The 23,970-nt window shown below is 36.8% G+C and overlaps 1 protein-coding gene across 12 annotated transcripts in view; it reads left to right on the forward strand.

Annotated features, from left to right (window-relative positions):
* Positions 1–23,970, forward strand: part of atp2b2 (ATPase plasma membrane Ca2+ transporting 2) — a 204,354-nt gene that overhangs the window by 76,196 nt on the left and 104,188 nt on the right. The window contains exon 1 of one of the 12 annotated variants that reach the window (XM_073875749.1): positions 14,146–14,279. The exons of 9 other annotated variants lie outside the window; for them this stretch is intronic. The gene's annotated coding sequence lies outside the window, so the exon portion shown is untranslated. Of the gene's footprint in view, positions 1–14,145; positions 14,280–14,436; positions 14,825–15,161; positions 15,386–23,970 lie in introns of those variants that run through there. 2 more of the 12 variants (XM_073875748.1, XM_073875750.1) reach the window with 2 other exon arrangements.

Below are 23,970 nucleotides of genomic sequence, written 5' to 3' on the forward strand. Positions count from 1 at the left end.
TACACTTTCCATACAGTGTACCGTAAACACAGTCCGTTACCATAGAACAAAATTGTCTTGTGTTACCGTGACCGTTCCCGTGGTGTAAACTGAGATTACGCGTCTTTCCCTGGGACCTGTTGGTGATGGTTGAATGTAGGGTTGTCAACCTTAAGTAGTTCATTACAATACCAGGGAGATTTCACTGTATTGATACCACATACTAATACGCATATTAAACCCAACCCTTTATTTAAATAGCTATAAATGAATAAAATGAGCAAATTAGGTTAAAACGTAAGCATTGCTTAAAGTACATGTTCAAATAATTCCTCTGAATGGTTTTTACTCATAATACTGGTATTTTGCCAAAATTAAACATCCCATTTCTTCTGGCACGGATACAAACCTTTTGGCTACCAACCCACATCTTTGTTCAGTAGACAGGTCACCACTCAACATTCAGTGTACTCACACACTGCCTACTGCAAAGGGTGTTATTTTTACCTTTATAACTACATTAAATGTTCAGTTGGCTGCAGGTGCCAGCAAGAACAAGCACTCGTGTATGTAAGTGCAGTCTGGGTATATTCAGATCAAATCAAATCCATTATATCGCTTCATTTGACTTGACTCACAAACTAATACTATCACAAAGAATTCACTTATTCTTGATTGTATTATACAGCGAGCTGTTGTAAGCAGAGGATGTTTGACATGCCTATTGAGCTCATGATTATACTTATGTGGATTTTTAGAGAGGGTGGGCATTAAAGATAAATCAACCCTATATATACTTGATACTTTTTATTTTATCCTGATCTTATTGTGAATAAATCACCATATACTCTTAAATAATGAATTATGGTTATATTTGTGTGTTGTCATCTTCACAGGCTGTTTTGTTTTATATAAACTCAACTGAATAAACAGTGGACCTAAGAAGTATTTAGACACTTTAAACAGCTTTTTTGACACTATGTTTAGCATGAGGAATCATAGTCTTAAGATCATAGTCTTTTAGATTTAAAATAAATCTTTGGTGTCCCAGAGTGCGTATGTGAAGTTTTTGCTCAAAATACAGTGTAGATAATATATTATAACTTAAAACGTTAAAATTGCTACATTGTAGGTGTGGATAGTGCAGATTAAAGGGACACTTCACCCATTTGCATTAATCTTTGTATAGTTAGAACCCCAGTCATGTTTTTGAATGGTCGTGCATCATTTCCTCAGTTGCCGCTGAGACAGGAGAAATACAGATTTCAGTGTTGCACTTCCTTCTTTTAATGATGTAAGAATCATCATTTTGCATCATTGAAAGCAGGAAGTCCAATATCTTTGTTGACAAACACCCCTTTTCTCGCCCAAATAGGCAACAAATTTCGACTACAAATATGACGTACTTTCAATAAAGATTAATGTTTCTATGGGTCAAATGCTCGTTTAAGGGGCGGTATTATCCCCTTCTGACATCACAAGGGGAGCCAAATTACAATGACTTATTTTTTCCCATGCTTGCAGAAAATTATTTACCAAAACTTAGTTACTGGGTTGATCTTTTTCACATTTTCTAGGTCGATAGAAGCACTGGGGACTCAATTATAGCACTTAAACATGGAAAAAGATTAAGATTTTCATGATATGTCCCCTTTAATAGTGTTAATAAGTCTTAATGCATGAAAAAGCTTTAGACTCCCCCCTGCTTAAAATAGCTGTATGAAGTCAAATAATGCAACTAGGTCAAATTGCAGTTTGTTGGTCCCTTTTCCATTTGATTATCACTATATTTACATATGCAATACAGTACAATATATAGATGGTACCTAAATGTGCTTAGCATTTTTAAGCATCTAAATCTGTTGATGTTGGATAAATGAACTTTCTCTCAAAACCTTTACTGTGCTAAAGGTTAAATCATATTGGTAATCTGTTTAGACATCCTCCATGGTAACCCAGTAGTACATGGCTGAGGTGTGTGCATAACTCCGATTTTGTTCATTCTTAAGTTTATGTTGTTGTTTATGTTTAAGTGATTGAATTAGAATGTGGAATTAATATGATACTGTTCTTCTTAGTATTTTTATACAGTCCCACATTTGCTTTTCTGCGTTTGCTTGATGAATTTAAAGCTAAATGTAATTGAAGTACAACATGTCCAGTAGCACTAATACAACGTACTAATCCAGAGCTCAGGGGTACGGAGAGATTAGCTGGGATTTACTGTTTTCATGAGGGCAAAAATGACATTATGAATAGAAATTCATTGGCTAGATCACTGTGTCAGAGGCGATGTCACAGTCATACTGATCTTTTCATATTCTGCACAGACGAGCGGCGGGTTCACGTCAACTTACATTAAGTTAGATGCCGCTAAAGGGTATAGTCACGGTCCGGGTTAAATCATAAAAAATTACTAACAATACTGTGTTTGGAGCTTTTGCTAAGCACAATATTGTTGGGAAACACTGAACTTCTTGGAGATTGTACAATTTGTTTTATATGGTTTGATGTTTAAAAAATAATTCCACTTCATCCAGAAGTCATTTGTTAAGTATCTGCAGGGGACTTTATAACCTATCCATCTGTAACAACTGATTGTGATTCAAGTGAAAGAAAGCCATAAGGGCCTAAAGAGACAATGAAGGTTTGAATAAAGGAAGTGTTGGGTCCAATAACCCTGTCACATGATGGCTATTACTTTAGCCAAGCTGTTAAGTGAAACAGTTCACTAAATCGTCCTTATGCCTTTCATAAAAATCCGAAAGGACGTGCTGAAAGTGGCTTTTGTACCTGCTAGCGGTGTGATTAGAGGAATTTTTGGAGAGGTCAAAGTTATGTCATTGAAGGAGTGGAGTTTGTGGCTAATACGTTAAGTACTTAAGTCTTATTAAATAAACAATCCACAACATACAAGTTTGCTATTTTTTCACATTAAAATTATACGTTTTCAATTAAGACATCAGAGTATTTTTTTGTAGAAGATTGTGTGCCTTTGGGCAACAATGGCATTGTTCTTCTACTGAATATTTTGCACTGCAGATGCTTTTGTAACTGAGACTTAAGCTTGCAGTGTGAATGGTAAGAAGTGTGGTAGGAATGCGGTAATACCCCGTCCTTGCTGGTTGCATGAACAATAAAAGTTATGTTGCCAAACAAATAATGAGTAGATTCCTGAATAATAAATAATTCAGTCATGAAACAGCTTCCTTAAAAAGTATTAAACTACTAATCATTTATAGAATAATTACGTGAAAATCTAATCTAAGTTTCAGTGACCTAAACAGAGCCGTATCGATACTCAATCCAACTCCACGATTTACTCCGCTCGCGGTACGCCTCAAGGGAATCGGGTTTATTCGGAAAGAATCGGTACAGCTGATTTGTCTTTCATAAATCTGATTAAACTGATAAGACTCTTTGGATATATAAAGGATGTAAAACTACTCTAATGTTAATCTTGAGTACCTATAGATAAGCAGAAACAGCATGTGTTATGTGAGCTTTAAAGCTTTTCTTAAGATATCTACAGAAAGGGTCAAGGCAGTCACTGCATTTTAAAACCGTCCTTGTGGACCAAATACACTCATCTATTTGACTGGCGTGTCTCTGGAGTCCTTGAAGAGGAAGGTATCCCTCCACTTCAAATGACAATTGTCAAAAGGTCAAGTGCTACCAAACTAAATGCTCTGGATGATCTGAGATGGTTTTCTGTTTACAACCCTGACCCTCATTGATGTAATCTCTCAGAGCAATAAAACTGTCTTTTGAGCAAAGTGCCCTGGGAATTTTAATCACTTTTTCAAATCTGAGAGGTATGACATATTTGATCATTTAAAGCTGTCCTAAAAGAAAGATTGTTTAGGCTGTTTTTCCATTCCCCAAATATGACTCACAGATGCGTTTACTAAATTAACGCCTTTAACGGCAGCATGTGAAATGTATTATATAAATTATAATATACCCCATATATATTTAAATTATTTATACCACGTGTCTGTTGAATGCTGTATTCTGATTGGTTGAGAAATGTTCCGTGGGTGTGCATTAATTTCTGATAACCGCGCACCCAACTTGTCAAATGTCTTAAAAATAGGCACCAGAGCAATGTTTGTGGTAACTGTGGTATAAGAGGAATAATTGACTCCGGTCCTTTGAATTATTTAAAAATAATGCACACCAGCGGTGTAATGGCACTCCGCTTCGCGTTGTGCCGCATTGCACCTTGTGTGCGTTATTTATTTATAATTCAATGGCCCGTCATCAATTATTCCTTACATATTGGGGTATAATTTTTGCAATAATGACATATATTATGATAGAATTTTAAATTTAAACTGCCAGGATTAATTGCATTTATATTACACCTTATTACACAATTTAAGCATTTTAAGCAAATTGCGTACCCATTTATTTATTATACAATATAAAACATAGATTTTTTTTTATGAGGAGCTCAGATGCCAAAGCCTCTAAACGCCACATCCTTCAAAAACGAGATAATGATATATATTAATCGAAATCTCTAGGCACGTATTATACATTCATCAAACGTGACCTGTGCTGGTTAAATGAATTATTGATATTTTGACATTCTCTAAATAAAAACTTCAAAACGATGTATGATTTGTTGGAATCTGACAAAAAATTACAGAGCTACACCTGTTTGAAGTTGACAGAGTCAGCAAAAAATTCAGTTAAAGATTTTTAAGAAAAAACAAAAGTCAATTGTTTCCACAAACTCTAATGTATATATACTAAGGATGTCACGATTTCAATTTTAAATCGAAATCAATCGAAATTAAGTCACAACCTCGAACTTCGAATTAAAAAATGGAATCGATGCTGCCACGCAACCATGTCACGTCTGGTCGGCTTGCCAAGCTTTTGTTGTGTAATATATTTCATAGTTATATTTCATGAAAGTCTAGTCTTAAAATGGCATAGCATTTTTTGTGCTTTCAAAAAAAAGGTACAAATTTGAGAATCGAACCGAGACGTTAGAATAGAAAATGTAATCGAAACAAGGATTTGGAGAATCGTGACAGCCCAAATATATACACAGGGCTCAACATAAAGGACTGCCCGGTGGCCCGGGGCAAGCGTGAGAGATGTTCGGGCCAGTAAAAAGTATTGTTTCTTGCCCGATCGGGCCAGTGGTTCACCCTCAGTCACTAAAATATATTTTTATCAATGTATATTATTTAACATCTTGGAAGCAGAAATTTACTTGGGTAAAACATGACAAAAAAATTATGCAATATTTTGCACAGTTTGCTGTCAGTTTACAGGTAAAGCAGAAAAGTTGGGTGCCTTTTTTCTTTGGAACATGTCTGTTTTATGTATACAATTATATTTGACTTTTGAATTATTATTTTTAAATATGTGACACTGACATTTTTTTATTGGGGCCAGTGAAAATTTTGGCAGGGCAAGTGAAAACCTGAACCACTTGCCCGACTGGGCCAGTATAATTTTTTTTTGCGTTGAGCCCTGATACAGTATTAAAATGCTTTAAAGATGTAATAATACATTTAGCATCCATTCATGTTGCGTTGCGAGTTTCAGTAAATGCTTTGACAGCGACAGAGAAGGGTAACAATCTTTGGAGCTTTTCCAATTAGCTAAAACACAGTCTTTCCTCATTATTATATAATGCACTCTGGAGACCTGGTTGACCTTTCCCCATTTGAAAGGTTAATAGCTATTGGTCATGACCCTGTGTAGTGCATGTATCTTTTAGAGAAAATGAATCCCAGAATGCATTGCAGCAAGGTCTGTAAAAATATTGTAGTTGTTGTAGGGCCCTTCTGGAGATGTGAGCCTTCATCTGATTAATGATGGTCATACTACCCAGAAATGCAACACTTCTGTTAAATTTCATGTAAATTTGCATTCTTGTGTTGTTCTCAAAATATAGAATCTGTTGTGTTTTGTGCAAGTTAAACAAATTATGAAAAGGGTGTAAATTCATATCATCAGATAACTCTTCACAAATTAAAATGAATTCCATTGAAATATTAATCAATTGACAGTCATATTGTCTTATTATACTTAAACCTTTTTGTGCAACATTGGCTGGGATCCTGCTTGTGAACATCTGGCTCATCACAGTGACCTTGGAAGCATCGTTTAATGTTTTCCAGCCGGCCATCAAACCATACCGGCTAAATAGAGCTGTGACATCTTCACATGTGGGCATGTTTAACTAAAATATTTGCAGCTCTGGCTGATTTTACCAAGCACTGTACTATACGATTCACCCAAAATGCATGTGGAGCTTTGAAGGAAAGTTCAAAACGACACCCTTCCCACCTTTAAACAGCACCTATTATGGTATTTTTACAAAATGTAATATAAGTCTCAGATTTGCCCAGAATGCATCATTAAAGTTTCAGCTCAAAATACCCCATAGATTATTTATTATAGCATGTCCAAAATGCCCCTATTTGGGTTGGAGCAAGAACGCACTGTTTTAATGTCTGTACCTTTAAATGCAAATAAGGTTAAGCTCCTCACTTCCTTACAAACAGACAGGGAGCGCTTTCAGTTAAAATAGATTTTATATTAATACAGTCTGAGACAATAGTGTCTAGTTGACAGTGTACAACTCACCGAGGGTGGAAACTATGGTAATGCAGGACTGTAAATGGGCGGGGCTTTATCAGTGTGACCTCACATTGATAAGAGAATCAAAACAGCATGTCTAATGAGACTGCTTTGATTTAATGGGGATTAAAAAACAAGAAGCGGGTGGATATTTTTCAACGTAGGGTTGTTCACACACTGGCAACACACATTTATGTCCAAACACCTTGTGAAAGAGGATTTTGCATAATAGGTGGCCTTTAATAGTCTGACATGAGAAGTATGTGGCATTGTTGGTGCCAGGGACCACAGAAAAAAGATAATTTGGATTAGTGGCTTTGTAATAATTTTTCTATTGTGCTGTCAAAAAGCGAAATGATATAATGCTAACAACAGGCCATTAAAAACCTTCACTTTACGTAATTACCTGACTGATCTATCCGCTGCCATGCTGATGTTTCAGAGAAGCATCTGTTGGCGGGCGAGATAAAGGATGTGATGACTCACAGCGGGTGGAGGTGGCGTTTGTGTGTGTGGTTTTGAGTGGGTATGACAGTTCGGGTGAAGTGAGGTGAAGAGGGTGGGCACAGTGGGTGGAGTAGATGACATAATTTCTCCTCAGTCATGACCCCAGACACTATTAACCCCACACATCTATGTAGGTAAGCAAAACTCTATGCAAGCGTTATTAAAGGAATAATTCATTCAAAATTAAAACTTCCACTACTTCTAGGGTTAGGGTTAGGTTTGGTTATGGTTAGGCTTTTCTGTTGTTGACCTGTGGAATCAGGCCTGCATCGTATACTGTTCCCCATTGTCTCCTGTTGCTAAACACACAGTGTGTCACTGAAGTGAGTATACAATGTGGTTGTACTCAGGGGCGGATCTAGAAAAATATTTATGGGGTGGCAAGGGGGTGGCATGAGAACTATAAGGGGTGATAATGAAGTAAGCATCCTTGCATGGTTGTCGTGGATACAAGAAATTATATACTGTATTTTCTATATTCGGTGTATACACTGGACCTCAAAATTTTATAACATAAAAAACGCAACAACAAATGTTCCTATAAGTACCCAAGCAGCTACCTTAAGCATCTCTACTGTAGCACCCTTTGTCTTAATACTAAGTTAACATCTTACCATTATCTAAAAACACTGACTGTAACCATGATGAGCAAGGTTGAACATAATGGTATAAAGAATGTTATATAAATAAAATATGTTTGCCTAGTTTATATTAATGTAAACCATATTTGAAAGGCACACATCTCTTTCTCTCATAACCCTCTTCTTTAATCTTTTCACTCACTTCATGATGGATTTCTGTCTTTTCACTTCTTTTTAGCTCTTTGCCATCCATTTGTTTCATTCTTTCATGACTTCATCTACTCCTCTCCCTTCCACAACATATTTTTCTGTTTTATTTGTACCTTCCACTCCCATAGTATTTGATTTTTCTATTCTTTTTGCTTAAAAAAAATGTCTTTCAAGCTTTCTAAAACATTCACAACACTGAATAGTTTTGTCTCCTTAATGAAGACATACAAAAACATTAGGTAATATCATAACGAGCGATTTCATATATGCACGTATGAAATATTTTTATTGCTGCAGTAGCTAACAAGACATGAAAGACATAATTCTAGAAAGAACTGCTTAAAAGATATTTACTGCTTACACAAACCTGCAGTTCAGTTGTTTTAACTATCAAGTAGGGCTGTTCCGAATACCATTTTTTGAGCTTCGAAGCTCTAGTAGAAATAAAATCGAATATTCAAAGCTTCGAAGGAGGGGCTGAACATATTTTTCTCTTTAATAAAGGCAGGAATCTCTCTGTGTGTGTATATGCGTGTGTGTCTGGCTGTCTACAGTTTTATTATGTGGCGGATGTGTTGCTGCGGACCCAAGGGAGTGTAGTGCCTTTTTTTCGTGCAATATGGACATGTGACACATTTAGTATTAATAAACTTTAAAAATACTACAGAACATCGCAAGCCGGAAGCGGCGTGCCTGTCACGCGCCATGCGAAAACCGCATTAGTGAAACAAAACACAAGAGCGATACTTTTAATAAGGTAGCCTAACATTTTTCTAACAAACAAACATTCCCGTATCAGAAATTAGCAGCACAGTAATTACTGACAACGTAGGGTAGGCTATTTAAATAAAACAACGACAATAAATAAACAAAGTTCAACAAACTGTAATAAAACGGTAGCATACTTTCAAAATCAAGTTTATTTATAACACTTACACCATCCAATATGTTTTTTCATCAGCAGAACAATAAAGAAGATATTTTGCAGAAACCCCAGTGCTCCGTCATGCAAGTCAACCGATCCGCACACTTTAAGAGCTAAAGCATATATATCCAATACAAAAGTAATCCCCCATAACTCCGTGTGACATATTGACGTCTTGTGCAGTGATGTTACATTTGAAGCGAGGCTTCGGAGCTTGTATTGAGCAAAAGTGGGCGTGCCAGATGAAGCTTTGATTCGAAGCTTGTGTTGTTAACGTTGAAATCACGTGACCAATGACAAACGAAGCTTCACTTTCTGCTTAGTCACGTGCGCGCTTCCCTTAGCGTGTCAGAAGATTCGAACCCTAGAGGTTTTTTATGAGTTATTTGCCTTATTCACATTTTGGTCCCACATAATACTGTATATATAGTATTGTATTTACTTATAATTTTGTGCACGTCTGTTATTATATGCCTGTGAACATTATTCTGTACAATATATTATTGAATCATATGAATATTAACTACTGGAATTTATTGCCACACTTTAATCAGTAAATGCATTTATTATATTGACCATTCACAGACATGTTGTCTAAGCTTTATTTGTTCACATAATATTAATATTCATCTGAATTTCATCAGCTTGTTACTTCATTGACGGAGCTTTTTCCAGAAGCAACTGCTATATATTTTATTAACCAAAAGATGGCGCTGTTTTCGACACCCTCGTTGAGGCTTCGAATCATGGTTCGAAACAGTAAGAGAAGTATCGGTGCTTCATTCGAAGCTTCATTTCCCCATCACTAGTCTTGTGAAGCAAATCAATCAGTTTTTGCAAGAAACTGAACGTTGTTTACAACACTATTAGCGTGAATGCCAAAGCAGGAAGCGCGCTTTCCGTTTGAGGCGATCTCTTCTACTGGTGGGTTTGTTGGCTGTTGGCTATGGATGTTGGTCTCTCTGCACCACCTACAGAGCTGGAGCTTGGCAAAAGCTTGGCAAAAGCTCTGCATTAATGCTGAAAAATATTTATATATATATATTCGAATCTCAAAACTGAAATTCGAATGTCAACCCACGGAACGAATATTCGAATTTTCTGGTCCAGCCCTACTACCAAGCAACTACCTCAGGCAATATTTAACAATACATTTTTGTATTTTTATCCTGATGCGACATTTATTTGTAAAATATAACCCTCTGATTTGCTGATGTGATGCTCAACTTAATCACTTAAAGACACTAAAGAGAAACCACTAATGTTTTGCCAGCATGTGATGATGTGAGGTGCTTTATTAGATCAAAATTACATGCTACAGACGTGAAGAGACTCTTGTTCATAAACAATCTTGCCTTTAACCTCAACGATGGAAAAGTAAGGTTTGTGCTTTTTATACTTTGTGCTTGTGTCCGCTACCTTTGTTTTTGAGATCGTTGTACTTGCCATCGCTCTGTTGTTGCGGGTTTGTTCGACTCGGAAGGGATGGACTGCAGCGCGAGAACCGGGCTGCATGTGAGTTCCTTGGATGGGGCGATGCATCTTTTCATGGCAGTTTCCAAAAGTCTCCGACCACGCCGGAAAAGATAGCTAGATTTGTCCTAGTCGCTTTTTTAATAAAGTCGCTAAAGGGGTCTAAAAAGTTTCTTAATCTAGCGACAAAGTCACCAAGTTGGCAAGACTGTGCAGACTTTTTTTTCACGGTAAAAGACTTTCTGCTCGGACTGACTGTTCGTGCTTGTGTGAACTCTGCTGCCTCTGGTTGGCTAACGATGGAAATTAAGCCAATCATCATCAGCTATGTGGTTGTCCCACCCCCTCTAAGACACACACACCAATCATCGTCAGATATGTGTCTCCCACCCCTAAACACACGCAGAGACAATTTACATTGCCTTTCTGGTTAAAAGAGCCTACTCGGGTATATATTATATATACTGTATTAGGATACCAGCGCTGGGGTGGCATATGGGGTGGCAATGCTTTTATTTAGGGTGGCAAATGCCACCCCGTGCCACCCCTGGTTGTACTGTGTGGGCTGCTGGGGTTTTGGTGCACTGCAGCCCTATAGTGCAGCATTGATATGCGGTGGCCGTCTCAACACACAAGCACACACTCCATCTGTCCTGCACCAGAACCCTCCAGAGCACACCAACACCCTAATGCTCTTCACAAACCCTTCTTGATGACCTATACTGATCACCCAAATGTAGTCATGGGGCATGAAGTCACAATGCATTTGTTATGTTGATGTTTAGATGTTATACAACACTGCATTCTGGATATTGATCTCGTGTATCTTAAACCATACAAGATGAAGTGTTAATAGATAAGCAAATGATGTTCATTGCAAAATATTATTATTATTATTATAAATATAGCTATATTTTTAGGACACAATAAAATAAAAACAGTTCAAGAAAAGGTTGCATACGTTGCAAAATCGTAATTGTAATGGTTTGATAATAAATGCGTAACAAGTATAAATTAATATTTTTATGATAAATCAAAATGTTGAGCATGTTTAATCAAAACACTTTAGTGTCAATTGCTAACATCAGATTAAAGGTATGCTAATTAAATTCTGATGCCCCCCAAAAAGTTTAATCGTATTTTAAAGTACAATTTAAGTATTTGTATTTGTAATGAATCTGATGATTTGCCAAATTTTTAATGTATCATGAAAATTACAAATTTTCTCATATAATTTTCCCTTTAATTATTTTCAGCTTTATTCACATATTAATACACGTTTAACTTCTTAATTTATGATTTGAAGGGGACATATAATGACTTTTTCCATGTTTAAGTGCTATAATTGGGTCTCCAGTGCTTCTATCAACCTAAAAAATGTGAAAAAGATCAACCCAGTAACTTAGTTTTGGTAAACCATTCTTTGCAAGCATGTGAAAAAATAGGTCATTGAAATTTTGCTCCACTTCTGATGTCAGAAGGGGATTTCATTATAATAATACCGCCCCTTAATCTGCACAGTCCAACCACGGCACTGCCATTTAGTGCAGAGAGAGAGAGAGAGAGAAAAAATAATTGATGGCATTTGAGTTTCAGTTTCAATAAACCACCATTATGGTGATCAGTTTTTGAATTTCATTAACTCATTTGCATTTTAAAGGACACAACCAAAACACCACATTTTTGCTCACACCTACAAAGCGGCAATTTTAACATGTTATAATAAATTATATGATATTTTGAGCTAAAACTGCACATACGAACTCTGGGAACACGAAGATTTATTATACATTTTAAAAAGTCTTGTAAAATGTCCTCTTTATTTTTCATAACATTAAACTCTTAAATTAATTATTTTAAAAACATTACAAATTGAAAATCTTAAATTTTATCCTTATCTTTTATTTTATTCTATTTTGGTGTGGCACTGAGATAATTGTTTTCAGTTATGTTAGACAAATGTAAGTAATTGTGCAGGATTGGGTCATAGGGTGTCAGTGATGATGCACAACTTGAACTGTGTGTGTGTGTGTGTGTGTGTGTGCGCGCGTGCGTGCGCGTGTGTGTGTTCCAAAACACCTATTAGTCTTGAGGAGACCAGTGTTTGTGTGTCTTATATTTTGAGCATGTTTTTGGTTTATAAGATGTGTTAACTAGTAGGTTTAGATAAAGCTCAGAAAGCATGTCCTTGAAATCCCCTTCGTACTTCCAGACGTTCAGCTGTTTACTAAGTCTGTATTCTTTCTGCGACTGTGTGTGTGTCTTTATGGATATGCCACCGCACATGCACAGAGAGAGAGAGAGAGAGAGAGAGAGAGAGAGAGAGAGAGAGAGAGAGAGAGAGAGAGAGAGAGAGAGAGAGAGAGAGAGAGAGAGAGAGAGAGAGAGAGAGAGAGGGGGGGGGGTGATCAGTGCAGCAACATGGATCACAGGGGCGAGAGGGAATAAAGATTGTCTTCTCTCTCTCTCTTTCGTTGTGTTTTCTCTCCATTCCTCTAACTCTTTCCATGATGCTGTTGTGGCACATTAAGTTTTATTAAAATGTTGCATATTTTGAAATATTCCTTTGCCTGTAATAATACTGCACCTGCAGAGATCTGTCTGTCTATCTGTCTGGGTACATCTGCATATTCTTAGATTGTTTTATCTATCTATCTGTCTGTCTGTCTATCTGTCTGTCTGTCTGTCTGTCTGTCTGTGTGCATCTGCCTATCTACAGACTGAGTTATCTATCTGTCTGATTGTCTGTATGTTTTTCTATTTATCTATCTATCAATCTTTCTATCTATCTGTCTGTTTATCTAAATGTCTGGCTGTCTATCTGTCTCTCTGTCTGTCTGACGGTCTGTCTGTCTTCTATCTACAGATTGTGTTATCTATCTGTCTGTCTGTCTGTTGGTCTGTCTGTCCGTCTGTTTATCTATCTGTTTGTCTTTCGGTCTGTCTGTCTGTCTGTCTGTCTGTCTTCTGGGTGCATCTGCCTATCTACAGATTGTGTTATCTATCTGTCTCTATGTCTGTCTTTCTGTCTATCTTTCTGTTTGTCTGTTTATCTATCTGTCTGTTTGTCTGACTGTTTGTCTGTTGGTGGGTCTGTCTGTCTTTCTGTCTGTCTTCTGCGTGCATCTGCCTATATACAGATTGTGTTATCTATCTATTTGTTTGTCTGTCTGTATTTTTACTGACTGTCTGTCTGTCTGTCTGTCTTCTGAGTGCATTTGCCTATCTACATATTGGGTTATCTATCTATTTGTCTGTCTGTCTGTCTGTATTTTTACTGTCTGTCTGTCCGTCTGTCTGTCTTCTGGGTGGATCTGCCTATCTACAGATTGTGTTATCTATCTATTTGTTTGTCTGTCTGTATTTTTACTGACTGTCTGTCTGTCTGTCGGTCTGTCTGCCTGCTTGCCTGCCTGTCTGTCTGTCTTCTGGGTGCATTTGCCTATCTACATATTGTGTTATCTATCTATTTGTTTGTCTGTCTGTCTGTATTTTTACTGACTGTCTGTCTGTCTGTCTGTGCGTCTGTCTGTCTTCTGGGTGCATCTGCCTATCTACAGAATGTGTTATCTATCTGTCTGTCTGTCTATCTTTCTGTCAGTTGGTCTGTCTGTCTCTCTGTCTGTTTATCTGTTTATCTCTCTGTCTGCCTGTCTGTCTGTCGGTTGGTCTGTCTGTCTTTCTGTGTGGGTGCATCTGCCTATCTACAGATTGTGTTATCTATCTATCTGTCTGTCTATCTGTCAAAGTTTTTCATCTCTCTTTCACTCTCTGCTTCTGTTCTGCACCTTTCACCCCCCCCCCCCCTCTCTCTCTCTCTCTCTCTGTGTGTGTGTCTGTCTCTCTGCTCTCTTGTTATCTAGTATGGTTCAGGCTGCGTGTGTGTGTGTGCAGCAGTAATGTAGTCGAGTCAGGCTCTCTGTACAGATGCTTAAGGGTAATTACAGCTCTCTGTGAGTCCCAGCGTTGTGGATTTGACACGATCGCATGCCTCAGTAAGTAAAACTACATCTATGCTTTCCAACAGCCGCATCCTCTTACCGTTAATGCATGTTTGCTGCAGCGATCTTCCATGTGCTGTGCATGAGCGCATGTGGAAGAGCAGCTGTGCTGTCCCGTGCCTGCGTCTCTGTCCTTCACACGCTAAAGGTTGGCGCGCTGGCAGGTGGGGATTCCTGCCCTCTGCGTATTAGGTTTCATCCAGCCTATAACGCGGGGCACACAAGCCAATGGAGCGCTTGACCAGTGCTGCTGCTGTTTTTTTTCAGCTTCAGAAGCTCCAGTTACAGCTGAATGGGATTATGTCAAACCTCTCTTGCTTGGGTGCCCGCAGATACGCCTGAGCGCGGACAGATTTTGTTGCAGAGTGGCGGCAGGGACGGTCGAGGTAGACCGGCGTACAGTGTTTCAGAGTGAGTCAGGCGGTATAAAGTTTGTTCTGCGGATAGAGATTTCTGACGTGGGGCAGGGGACGAATGGCGGTGACCTCCAGAGCTTCACTGCGACAGGGGAGTTTTTTTGGAAACGGTGGATGCACTAGGTAAGAATGCAGGGGGGTCTTATGTATAGTGAAGTAGGGCTTAGGAAATCATTGTTTATTAATGTCAATGTAATAACAAATACAAAGCATGAATACCTGTAGATCATAAAAACAGTTTTTGTATTTAAGGTTAAAATGTTTTTGTACTTACAAGCCCTTTGACCTTTTCGAAACGTACACAAGCTCTATTGCTTTAAAATAACTCCCTACTCAGCGTTCTTATAATAGCAATTTCTGCCTGTATGCAGTAACTGTGCTGTACACAAGTGCCGCGATAGCTGGGCTTCAGCTGTAAAACTGACTCATAAATGCGTATCTAATTACTGCAGAGATTCTTCATCATGTCAGGCAGTGGGGATCTTCGCTCATTACCGCTCGCTCGTGTGGGTGTATGATTGTTTCTGTAGGGGATCGGGTTAGCGCGTGTTGCATTCTGATGCGTCATCCTCATGCACATGTGCCGGACGTTCACAAGCCCACAGCTGGGCTATTATGACAGACAGAAGTGTAGCCTGCGGTGTCGGATCGCCTGTCAGATGTAATGAATGCACCGCGGATGAGGTAAAGCGCTTTGCGTTATCCTGAAGGGATCTTTATCTCTTTTACTCTTTCTCTCCAGTGTTGCTCTTGTGTTTTGCATTTTGTGCTTGTGGAAGACTACGGTGTTAATAATTAGCTCAGGGATTGCGGGGGCTTTGGGTGGATTTGGTACCTGGTGTGAGTAGAAATTTACATTTATGCATTTGGTAGACTCTTACAGTGCATTTAATCTTTAGATTTTATCAGTATGTGTACCCCGGGATCAAACCCATGACTTTGTGTTTCTAACCCAATGCTCTACATGTTGAGCAACAGGAAAACATTATGAAGAGTTTGGTTCCAAAATGCAGTAAATCAATTTTGACTAATTTGGGTAAAAACGTGTTTTCTTTACCAAGAAAGTGACAAGATGAAAACCACTTTTTTTCTGTTACAAACTTTCACATAGCATCTTTAGGTTAAATAACATTAAAAATTCAAATCCATAATTTTTTATTATAAAAACTGATTATTTTTTCACAAAATGCAGTAAATCCAAGTTTTTTTTTCAAAATGGCAAAAATCTATTGAATCAATATAAAATGTGCATTAATCTTTGTCATGTTATATTTATTTAGTTGACTAGTGGTATACAATGATTAAAAAATAAACATTAATGGCATTAAACAAAACACTATACATAACACTGTCATTGCTGCTGTCATTCTTGGGACTTCGTCGCTGAACTTTTTTGACAGCGATCAGCTGTAAAATATTTTGGTCCTGCTTGATTTTTGTTGACTTTAAGTAAAATAATGTGAAGTTTTTCATAAGATCCCCTGAGGTCAATGTGTTAGCATGAGAGAAGCTTGATGAGAACAAGCAACAGCCAGCAATTTTCCTTCGCCCGAGTGCCTCTCGCATAAATTATTTGATGTTGATGGCTTACGTTTCTTTCCCGTCACAGAAAACCATCACAGGTTTATCAATGCCGTCAAAGTATTTTTTTGTTTTTGTTTGTTTGTTGATCACGATGTACAAAGTAGATGAGGAAAACTAAGATTCTGTGTGCATTTAAAGCGCCGCCATTGTTTGTTTACAATGCATGGAATGGTGCGCTTTAATATGTGGAGCAGATTTATTGCATTCTGCAAAAAATGAGGAGTGGCGTTTATTGCGTTTTGGGAAAAAAGATGACAGAATAACACGGTGAATAATGGATTTTGCGTAAAATTAAGAATTTACTTTTTAATACTGACCTGATATTATACTGATTTTGGCGGTAACTCATTTTTTTAAATGGCGTTTATTGCGTTTTGAAACCAAAATTTTCATATCATTACAACACCCTATCCTGTGTCTCAATTCATTCCCTTGCTCCCGAGGTCGTGAATCAGTATATCGTGTACACAGGTTCGGGCACTGGTAAGGATCCTAGCTCACTTGACATTGGGACACTGTTCACTTATTTTTCTGTCACAGCTGTTACTCATCAACAACCGGCAAAACCAACATATCTCTATACTGAATTTTAAACAGTACATTGTGAAAAACACTGTCATTATTCTTTTACATATCCGTGCATAAAATTGGAGGAATATAATTACATTTTTAATGTATATTTTTTTTACAATTTTAAATAATTACTATTATTTTAAATATTGGGTAGGTTGTGGTTCCTTACTGTGTAGCGATGTATATTTAAAGGTGCAGTGTGTAATTTTTAGAAAGAGGTCTTGACAGAAATGCCAAATAATATACAAAATGAAAGTATCAGGGGTGTATAAAAACCTTTTTATAATAAACCGTTATGTTTTTATTACCTTAGAATGAAATGTTTTTATGTACATACACAGAGGGTCCCCTTACATGGAAGCAGCCATTTTGTGCAGCCATGTTTCTACAGAAGCCCTTAACGGACAAACTTTTTTACTAAGTTGTCTCCAACAATGACATGTTTGTCCGGTGGCGGTTACCGTAGCTTCTCTAATGTGTTTCACAAGCAAGTGGTGAGCAGTGGACTGAGCCATTGGTTGCAATTTGCAACCTCACCACTAGATGCTGCTAAAAGTTACACACTGCACCTTTAAGACTAAAACAAACATTTGTCTTTATGAAAGTTCTGTCACATTTCATAAAGTTTATTGAGTTGGATCACGTGATGTTCAGTTGGCGAGCTTCAGAAAAGGTCACATGATTTCCGGTAAGGGAACATAAGGACCATTGATGCTCACTGGTTTTTGCGTTGCATTGTGGGAATTTTTAGGGAACAAACGTTCCAGTGCACTGGACGGATTTTGCGATTGAGACAGCCCTTATAATGGCCGACTCTCTGATCAGTGCCCTGACTACTGAACAAGGGAGCTGATTGAGACATACGGCTAGTTATCACCCACAGGAAACTAGAAACCTAGCAACAACTTAGCAACCACTCAGAACACCCCAGCAGTTACACAGCAATGTGTCGAAACTGTAGTAAATGCATCGCAATGCTTCACAACCATACACAATAAACAAACATTGTGGCAGTAAATTCGCTAATCATATGCACGTATACAATCCCAGGGCAGTAGGCAGTAATGAAAAAACTGTATTTTTATAGAAGTAATATAAACACAATTAGATTCAGATTCAGGACTCCATGCAATCACAAGTGCAGTTTTATATTTCAGGGCTGAAAGAGGAAGTTTGCGTAGAATCTATTTTTACTTCACAGTCATAAACCACTAAACTATCTGCAAATGACAAGTTACGCATGGTGCTACTCGGTTGGTATTAGGAGGAGAGAGATTTTCATTCTAGAGGGAATTTAACTTGACAAAAATCTAGGTCATGAATACATGAGTCATTTTGTTTAACCACTAAAATGTATATTCAATTTTATTTTATTTATATAGCGTTATTCACAATTGTTTATCGTACCAAAGCAGCTTCACATGAAATCTCTTTAGAGGTATAGTAGCATATTGATGACAGCTCAAAACTTTGTATTTTTAAGAAACCTACCCATATTTAAGAGGTTATAAACAACAACAAAAGAAGATAGGATGAAACGTTTTTTTTCCCCGTTTTTTTTTTTTTGTAAGCAGAGGGTCTGTTCTTTATTTGTATGTTTATATATTTATAAAGGAGCATTTACCTGGAAGGCATTTTTGAAACTTGTGAAAATCAGAAAAAATGCAGACGGGAAACCTCCACTTTAATTGGATGACTAAGTAAAAAGTGACATTTACGAGCTTAGCATTTCACGCCAAAATTTTCACATTTAAATAGAAATATTCTCTCTTGTGAATTGCTTTTGGGTTTAACATAAATCATGAGCTACTGTATCATGGTGACACAATTTACAGTGAAATATCAAGTCCTACCAAAAGGACACAATGTCATACAGTACGTGTATTCAATCCACTCAACTTGTTTTAGAAACCAATTTAAATTCAGATTCCTGAAGTAATGTTAGTGTCAATGGGAGGTGAAAGATACAACATGACTGATGTGTCCCACAATGCAACAATTCAGTCAATGAGTTTCCATTCCAGCTGTCAGTCACATTTTTAACTCTCGTTTGACTGCCAGATAATGAGATATTTAGCATTAAATGAAATAAGCAAAGTAATCATTTTCTACACAATAACTGCACACCATTTGTCACATACACGTTACAGCAGACAGCAATGTAGCACGGTTTGAAATGTTCCTGTTTAAAAAAATAATAGACAGTACACTAAACAGTATCAAGCAATTCGTATGTCATAATAGTCACAGTGTTGTTTCAGCAAAAATGTTCAAGACGGTAAATAAGCTCATTTTGCCTTGTACAAGTAATAATGAAAACTTTTCTGGCATTCTGTCGTTACATGCACTTCTGATCCATCATCTGATCACAATCAGCTTTATTAATGACTTTATTTGTTATTTGAAAATGGTCTACTAACCAGTGTTTTATTTAAACTTACCAGATACAACATGATATACTTGCCTTTTCGAGCCCGTGATAATTTCTGACCTTGTTTCAACCTATAAAAACTCACCTAAAAATCTTAATAAAAAAGTCTGTTGTTCACTTGAAAACAGAAATTAGTTCAATCATGTTTCTAACGCCTGTTGAAGCAGAAACCAAATTTATTTATGCCCCAAACAAACCAGCCCACTGCAAATGTCCTCTGTGTGTGCAAAGTAAAGGTGACATCCTCTGCGCTCGATCAATATGCACCGTCAGCATGTAATGGTTCCCCGGGGCTGCGCGGCGGTGGATCGTACACAGCAGACCTGGAGACGTGACATCTGAGAGGGCTTTTACTGAGCGAAGGCACCGGTGGTCCCCTCACAGATTCACTGACGGCAGCATGGAGTCGTGCGTGGCCCGGAAGTGACATGTCATCTAAACCCACCACCTGTATTAAAGGGCACTGCTGTGAACGCCTGTGAACTCACATTCAGTCTCATAATAGCTCATCTGCATTCACCCTAAAACACAATGCGTCTCTGTGTTGTTACCCAGTTACAAAATTCAGTGGTGGATGTTCAGTTTTTTTTCCAGCAAACTACTACTGGTTATTTTAAAATAATATCAATGCTAATAATTATTTATCATGAATATTATGTGTGTGCCATGCATATGGATCGGCCAAACTATTTGACGTGTGAAGGATTGTACCTCTCCTTGTTTTCATACAGAATCATGCATTACGTAATCACGTCGAAAGGTCACGCATGATGTATGTTATTACATTACACATAAGGTCACGCTGGCGCATCACACGACGAGTGCTAGACGAGACGTTGTGTTTTAAAGCTACGTTTTTTGCGAATTTGGTATTGTTTAGGGCCCTTTCAAGCTGCATTGAAACTGTAAATTGTTGATGTCCACTAAGGTCCACTGTATGGAGAAAAATCCTGGAATGTTTCCTCAAAATATTTAATTTCTTCTCGACTGAACAAAGAAAGACATAAACATCTTGGATGACATGAGCAAATGATCTGGATTATTTATGAAAGTGGAGTAATCCTTTAATGTAAAACTATTTTACATTTTATTATATATACTGTATTCGTACTTTTTCAGTATGTATGCTTTATATATTTCTCTCTGATTTTACCAAAATGTACTTTGCAGTCAGAGCTCACTATCTAGGTTACTATTTTGTACACTGCAGTGTTTAAACTTTAACCCTCTGGGGTCGGACCCTTTTTGGACACAGTCAGAGGTTCTGACATGCTCTCACATTTGGTCTTTTTTCAGTTGCTTTAAAACACATTAATGGCTAATATCACATAACACTGTATTCAGCACAAACTGTGCTATAATAATATGTAAGATAAATGTATGTACATGTTTGTATTTTTAAGTAAATTATGTTTATGCGTGGTTAGTAAAAAAAAGAAAACAAAAAGTTGCTGAAATAAGGCCAAGAAACACATCCTAAACATTTGTTAACAAGCAAAAAATGTATCTACTCTTGTAGAGTAGAGAATTTGCTACAAAAAGATGTAAAAACCATTTAACCCACTCATTCACATGAAAAAATACATTGATTTAAATCTTGTAAGACACTTTTTGCTGTCTAAAGGCAATATGCAAGGGAGGGTCAATGGTCATGAATATTGATGTGTTTCACACCTGAGGAGACCCAACCCCCTAATGGCTCAGTGAGGAATGTTGGGACAAAAGAACTGTGACTGTGGGGAGACTTAAAGAGAAAATCTTTTGCTTGTAGTTTAAAAAAAAATAGGTTAAAATAAAGTACAAAATACTTTTTTAGTAAAATAAAAGTCTTATAGGGTTGCAAAAAATGCTAAAAACATGAACAATACAATAGATTTAAGAAGCTTTATTGTAATTATAAATGAAGAAGCTTCATTGTAATTATAAATAATAAAGTAACAATATGTATACATGTAACAATATTCTATATGACCAGTACAATATGGCTCTAATTAAAAGAAAATGATTCTAAATGTCAGCTGTGAAAGTTTGGTGTGCATCTAAAAATACTTCCAATATAAAAAAATAAGGTAAACATTTGTAAACCATCACACACTGTAACTCTTTGGGAATGGAGTTAAATGTTGTCGTCCCATTGTTCAAAACGTGCGAGTACCAGACGAAGTTGGTGTTGCAGACACATTCCTGAAAACATATCTTAATTAATATCATGTATTTTCAAAGTACAAAGCAACACATCAGTATTACTAATATTGAGAACTTTTTTTAATAATTAATAGGGGTGACCCCGAATAGTTGAAGATTCGATGCATCGGAGAAGCCGGATTCGACTACCAATCTCACAGTCGAATCATTGCAGATGTGTTATGAAATGAGGATCATTCAATTTTGGACGTATATGGGTGCACACATTATCTGATTTCACATATAACAGCTTTCTCCCAATATATTAATATACAGCATATTATTATAATGCTGCAAATAATATGTGATGTAGCAGCTTTCAATAAATATTTTTAAAATGCGTTAAATCCAACTAACAAAGCCTGTGATGGGGCTACACGTCCATAAGAGGTTTCTATGTTAATAAACCATTGCATCTTTGTTTCTACATTTAAAAGACAAAGCTGGCAATTCTGGCAATACTTTCGTTTTTTATTAATTTCTTTATTTTATTTATAAATCACTCTGGGTTATCTGATTTATCTTTTTGGCTTGTGTTTTGTTTCCGTGCACTTGAGGCATTTTGCACACTGTTCTGCACGTTGTTACTTCTGACCTTATTTTATTTAAAAGATGTATTTGTTATAAACGTAAATTCTGCTATAATTTAGGTCTGTACATTTTGGATTGTTTTTCGTTCTATCGATGTTGCGCTATTGCGTTCTGGCCATGTTTGCGCATGCAATTTAGCCGAAAGTGCTAGGTGATCTGTGTCTCATATTTAGAAGTTCATCGAACTAAACATTACAAAACGGATGTTTTTCGACGGGTATAAGTTTTAAAATGTATTTAAAACCGAGTGGTTATCTATTATGGTCGGTGTTCACTTTCAAATGATAGCAAAGAGATTCCTGAAATAAATAATATCATCAGGTCTTTCTGTATCTAAAGTGAATACAGAGATGATCAAAGTCAAAGCAAGCAAGCATTTCTGTGCTTGCAACACGGTGCTAAACAATAACGCGTAGTGTCTATAAAATCATTAATTTCAGTGTTTTTCTTGTTATAAACTAACGTTTAATGAATTGTATACAAAGCTTAGTTTTTATCATTTACAGTAACAATCACAAATTATTTGTCATTTGTCTTTTTTTTTTTGGTCATGGCTTTGACGCGCTTAATCTCCAAATTAAATAAAAATACTAAATTGTAGCCGGGGTTTCCAAGGCAGGATCACCTTTGTTATTTTTTAGGTTTAGTTCTCAAAATGTTTTTTTTTTGTTCTGTAGATCGTGGCATTAAAATGGTATGAGGAATAATTAAACAAATGTTGCCTTACATTTTACCTTAAAAAATATATATATATATAAATGCATCCACAGTCAAATATATACTGTTATATAACTCAGGCAGTAAAGCAGAAAATAATTGGGTACAGAGATGCGCTGTATATGTTTGTTAACGGGCCATTACCGGACATATTTATAGCTAAAAATTAACACATGACATATCTACGGGCACATTTACAGCACATCAATACTAGGCTACATCGAAACATTTACACCCGAACAGATACATGCATATTTGCGCATGATGACAATCTCCGGGCACATTTACTGTTATCATGTAAGCAACATGTCAGTAATACAAATATTGTGAATGCATAAGTTCTATGTTTATGCATAGTTTTATGCATTAAAAAAAAATCAAGGAACACATCAGTAATAATAATATTAAGAACAGAAAAGCCGGTAAATGTAACTTACACTTTATGAATTTCGGGTTCGTTTCTGCATGCCCCTGCGAGTAAATGACGATGAAGCCACGTTACTAAAAAAAAAAAACATTATTTGTATCATGTATTTTCGGAAAATACAGATATGTTTATATATATATACATCTTGTATTTTCCAAATTACTACGCAAAACATCAGTAAAAGTCTACTAATAAAACAGAAAAGCCCGCAAATGTGACTTACCCTGTATGAATGTCCGTCGCATTTCTGCAAATGCCCGCTGAAGAGGAGAGTGATGCTGCCACATTCCTACAAAAGTTTTTAATAATTAATATAATGTATTCTCCACAGTAACAAACTTATAAAGCAATACTAAGGCGGTAAAGCATAGTTGAGATAAGGTAATTGGGTACATAGATGCGGTATATCTTTGTTAACGGGCCATTACCGGACATATTTATGGCCAAACATTAACACATTACATATCTCCGGACACATTTACAGCACATCGATACTACATCGATACATTTACACCCGAACAGATAGTCGCGTAAACAAGACTTGTTGAGGCATAAACACTAGTCAAAATATATTCTAAATAGTGATATTGTTTTATGACATATTGTATATTTACATCACACCATACAATCATACTGTTTAACGCATGACATATCTCCGGGCTCATTTACAGCACAATGTTACACCCGAGCAAATAAAGAAGCCTTATTGATAAGTCGGCATGGACACTATAGTTATAGTAGTGATATTGCTTTATAACATAT

This window comes from Misgurnus anguillicaudatus, chromosome 14, assembly GCF_027580225.2.
Source record: "Misgurnus anguillicaudatus chromosome 14, ASM2758022v2, whole genome shotgun sequence".
NCBI classification, from domain to species: domain Eukaryota; kingdom Metazoa; phylum Chordata; class Actinopteri; order Cypriniformes; family Cobitidae; genus Misgurnus; species Misgurnus anguillicaudatus.